Genomic DNA, 5,622 nt, shown 5'->3' with positions numbered 1-5,622 from the left:
GTAAGTTAGCATGAACTATTATTGTTGACATCACCCAAAGGTGAATACGTTGGGAGGCAACACTATAAGCCCCTATCTTTCTTAGTGTCCGATTGAAACTCCATAACCATTAGTATTGCGTGAGTGTTAGCAATTGTAGAGGACTATATGATAGTTGTGTATGTGGAATTTTCTATTCTTGAAAATAAGATGAATTGCAATTGTTTGATGGTTGAGAATGAAGTTTCCTAGTTTTCAAGAAAGTTTATGGACTGTGCTTTGACATGTGAATTGCTTGTTACTTTATCGTGAGAAGTTTTATGAGATCAACTACTGTTATGACATATTATCATACTAGAAAAGGTGATTGAAATTTTCATTGATCAAACTTGTGCACCTTCTAGCATTCACACTTCATAAATTCTTTCTTTTATCATTTACCTACTCGAGGACGAGTAGGAATTAAGCTTGGGGATGCTGATACGTCTCCAACGTATCTATAATTTATGAAGCATTCATGCTATTTTATTATCTGTTTTGAATGATTATGGGCTTTATTATACACTTTTATATTATTTTTGGGACTAACCTATTAACCGGTGGCCCAGTCCATATTGCTCTTTTATTGCCTGTTTCAGTATTTCGAAGAAAAGGAATATCAAACGGAGTCCAAACGGAATGAAACCTTCGACAGCGTGATTTTTTGGAAGAATGTGATCCTGGAGACTTGGAGTCCATGTCAGAAGATCCTCGAGGATTCCACGAGATAGGAGGGCACATCCCCCTACTGGGCGCGCCCCCTGTCTCGTGGGCCCCTCGAGCACCTCTCGAGCGACTTCTTTCGCCTATATAAGCCTACGTACCCTAAAAACATCGAATATCAAGATAAATCAGGAGTTCCGCCACTACAAGACTCTGTAGCCACCAAAAACCTCTTGGGAGCCCATTTCGGCACCCTGCCGGAGGGGGATTCCATCACCGGTGGCCATCTTCATCATCCCGGCACTATCCATGACGAGGAGGGAGTAGTTCACCCTCAGGGCTGAGGGTATGTACCAGTAGCTATGTGTTTGATCTCTCTCTCTCTTGTGTTCTCTCTATGGCACGATCTTGATGTATCGCAAGCTTTTCTATTATAGTTGGATCTTATGATGTTTCTCCCCCTCTACTCTCTTGTGATGAATCGAGTTCCCCTCTTGAAGTTATCTTATCGGATTGAGTCTTTGATTTGAGAACACTTGATGTATGTCTTGCCGTGTTTATGTGTGGTGACAATGGGATATCACGTGCCTCTTGATGTATGTTTTGGTGACAAACTTGCGGGTTCCGCCCATGAACCTATGCATAGGGGTTGGCACACGTTTTCTTGACTCTCCGGTAGAAACTTTGGGGCACTCTTTGAAGTACTTTGTGTTGGTTGGATGAATCTGAGATTGTGTGATGCATATAGTATAATCATGCCCACGGATATTTGAGGTGAGAATGGAGTATCTAGGTGACATTAGGGTTTTGGTTGATTTGTGTCTTAAGGTGTTATTCTAGTACGAACTCTTTAATAGATCAATCCGAAAGAATAACTTTGAGGTGGTTTCGTACCCTACCATAGTCTCTACGTTTGTTCTCCGCTATTAGTGGCTTTGGAGTGACTCTTTGTTGCATGTTGAGGGATTGTTATATGATCTATCTATGTTATTATTGTTGAGAGAACTTGCACTAGTGAAAGTATGAACCCTAGGCCTTGTTTCCTACCATTGCAATACCGTTTACGCTCACTTTTATCATTGGTTACCTTGCTGTTTTTATATTTTCAGATTACAAAAACCTATATCTATCATCTTTATTGCACTTGTGTCACCATCTCTTCGCCGAACTAGTGCACCTATATAATTTGCCATTGTATTGGGTGTGTTGGGGACACAAGAGACTCTTTGTTATTTGGTTGCAGGGTTGTTTTAGAGAGACCATCTTCATCCTACGCCTCCCACGGATTGATCAACTTGAAGGAAATTTGCTACTGTCCTACAAACCTGTGCACTTGCAGGCCCAACAACGTCTACAAGAAGAAGGTTGTGTAGTAGACATCACGCTCCAAGCAAAACTCATATCATGTGATGAATAAAAATATAGTTCCAAGTGAGGTTACCGATAATTTCGAAGACGAAAGAGGGGATGCCTTTCGGGGCATTCCCAAGCTTTGTTGCTTGGATCTTCCTTGAATATTACCTTGGGGTGCCTTGTGCATCCCCAAATTTAGGTTCTTGTTAGTTCTTATTCTCCTCATATCGATATCTCACCCAAAACTTCAAAACTTCAATCACACAAAACTTAACGGACTTCGTGAGATGCATTAGTGTGATAAAACAAATCGTTCACTTGGGTGCTATCAATAAAAGATTCATAAATGTTCTCACACAATTCCTACTGTACCTTATCATTTCGACAATTTATATTGAGAAAATATAAGCCATAGAAACTAGGAAACAAGCAAACTATGCATTGAAAACAGAATCTGTCAAAAACAGAACAATGTGTAGTAATATGAACTTTGACCATACTTCTACAACTCTAAAAATTCTGAAAAATTAGGAAAACATATAAAAATTTGTATAACAATCATTTTAAAAAATTGAGGTTAAAATCATGTTTAATTGAATTTCATAAATTCCTGGACCGGGCGCAAAAGTTTCTGTTTTTGCACAAAATCAAGTCAACTATCATCCACATTATCCCAAAGGCTTTACTTCGCACTTTCTTGTAATAAAAGCTATAAAACATGATTAATACAGTAGTATAATCATGTGAACACACAAAACCAGTAGGTAAAAGTATTGGGGTTTCCCAGAACAAGCGCTTTTCTTTTATGCCTTTTAAGCTAGGCATGATGATTTCAATGATGCTCACATAGAAGTAAAGAATTGCAACATAACGGGAGCATCATGAATCACAAGTTCCTATCTTATAATAATTTTCAGTAGCATCATGAAAAGATTCATTAATATAACCATCACATAAAGCATTCTTTTCATGATCCAAAAGCATAGAAAATTTATTACTCTCTATATAAGAAATTTTATTCTGATTCATAATAGTGGGAATATCATATGAAACTTGAATATTATAAATTGTTTCCACATTAAAAGAGTAATGTTTAGTAAAAGGATATTCAAAATTATGACAATAATTATCACTAGTTTTTACAACATAAGTATCATCACAATAAACATCATGAGTAGCAACTTTGTTCCCTTCATAGTTAATTGAAACCTCTTCCGGAATAGGGGAATCATTACTAAATAAAGTGAGGACCTCTCCAAATCGACTTCTATCATTATAATAGGATTCAACACCCTCCAAAATAGTGGGATAAATATTATCTAAAGTTGACACTCTTCCAAACCCACGTTCATAAATATTGCAATCATCTTAAATAGGAGGCAGGCAATCATCATAAATTTGATCATTAAAAGTAGGGGGACTAAAAAGATCATCTTCATTAAGCATAGCATCCCCAAGGTTGTGGCTTGGCATATCATAAGCATAATCACTCTCATCACTAATAGTATGAATAACACCAATAGTATAACAATTAATATCATCATAATTTTCTAAGATGGTGCCAACAAGATTTTCAAGATTATAAGAAGTATCATTATCATCCCAATCATAATCAACACAACAAGAAATAGGCATAACGAAATCATCATCAATAGTTCTTTTTGACATTGTGCCATAAGGCAAAGAAGCAATATCATCATCAATTGCATCATCTTCCACAATAATTTTTGATTCATTCTCATGAGGCACAACAATAATAGGAGAAACATCATTTGGGAGGGATACCTTTTTACCTCTACTCTTCTTTTCTTATTCTTCTTCACCACATCATGTGTGGGTTTAATTAAATTTTTCAAGCTTCTTATTGATGAGATTGGTTGAATATAGAGCTCCTCCTCATCACATATTTCATCATGAGAGACAATAGGAGGGAAAGTAGAAATCTTTACCCTTTCATTAGTATTACTTTTATATTCTATTGGTTTTCCCATCTTTCTATAGTTGGCAATATAAACATTCTCATTGCAATTTACCATGCAAACATATGGATTTCCTTCAAATTAGTTACAACATGGTCCTTGAATATGAATGCTTCAAACCAACCATTTTTATGTGACAATTCTTCACATGAAAAAAATAAACAAAGTTCATTATAATGTTCAAGGGTGATCAAGTTATTGCAATATTTGGACACAATTCGATCACGAAAAAGCATGCATTGGAAATTAAGGTGACCAACTTTATTGCAAAGTTCACAAGTAATAGGATAAAGAGAGCATAATTTTGTAGCAAATTTATCTATCACCTTGAGGAAAAAATTGGTTCTATCATGTTTATGCTTGATAAAAAAATCTATCATCACTATAAGGCATGTCTTCACAAAGTCTTTTCACTCCACAAAAATTGACATGCTTATAAGAAACATTTTTTCATGAGTAGTGCAAGCATCATTAGCACTTTTGATATTTATAGAATTCACACTAACAACATTGCAATCATGCTCATCATTAATATCAAACGTTTTATTGAATTCTTCTTCTATCAATTGAGCACAATTTTCCTTTCCATCATTTTCAAGAAAGACATTATAAAGATGAACAACCTGACACCACCTCAAATCCATTTTTTGTTTTCTTTAATATACCAAACTAGTGATAAAACAAGAAACTAAAAGATTCGATTGCAAGATCTAAATATATACCTTCAAGCAGTCACCTCCCCGGCAATGGCGCCAGAAAAGAGCTTGATGTCTACTATGCAACTTTTTTTGTAGACTCGAGTTGGGCCTCCAAGCGCAGAGTTTTGTAGGACAGTAGCAAGTTTCCCTCAAGTGAATGACCTAAGGTTTATCTATCTGTGGGAGGCGTAGGATAAAGATGGTCTCTCTCAAATAACCCTGCAACCAAATAACAAATAGTCTCTTGTGTCCCCAACACACGAAATACAATGGTAAATTGTATATGTGCCCTAGTTCGACAAAGAGATGGTGATAAAAGTGTAGTAGTGATAGTAGATATTGATTTTTGTAATGGTAACAATAAAAAACAGCAAGGTAGCAGGTAACAAAAGTGAGCACAAACGGTATTGCGATGCTCGAAAATGAGGCCTAGGGTCCGTACTTTTGCTAGTGCAATCTTTCAACAATGCTAATCTAATTGGATCATATAACCATCCCTCAACGTGCAACGAAGAATCACTCCAAAGTTCTTATCTAGCGGAGAACATAAGAAGAAATTGTTTGTAGCTATTCTTTCCGATTGACCTATCCAAGAGTTCATACTAAAATAACACCAAGTTATTCTTTCCAATCGATCTATCAAGAGTTTGTACTAGAATAACACCAAAACAAATTCAGATTCATAATACTCAATCCAACACAAAGAACCGCAAAGAGTCCCCAAGATTTCTATCGGAGAAACAAAGACGAGAACGTGCATCAACCGCTATGCATAGATTACCAATGTCACCTAGGGAATCCGCAAGTTGAGTGCCAAAACACATATCAAGTGAATCAATATAATACTGAAGGAAATATGATCTAGAGGCAATAATAAAGTTGTTACTTATATTTCCTTATATCATGATAAA

This window comes from Triticum dicoccoides, chromosome 7B, assembly GCF_002162155.2.
Source record: "Triticum dicoccoides isolate Atlit2015 ecotype Zavitan chromosome 7B, WEW_v2.0, whole genome shotgun sequence".
NCBI lineage: Eukaryota > Viridiplantae > Streptophyta > Magnoliopsida > Poales > Poaceae > Triticum > Triticum dicoccoides.
The sequence above is the reverse complement of the archived record's forward strand: the minus strand, read 5'-3'. Positions refer to the sequence as shown.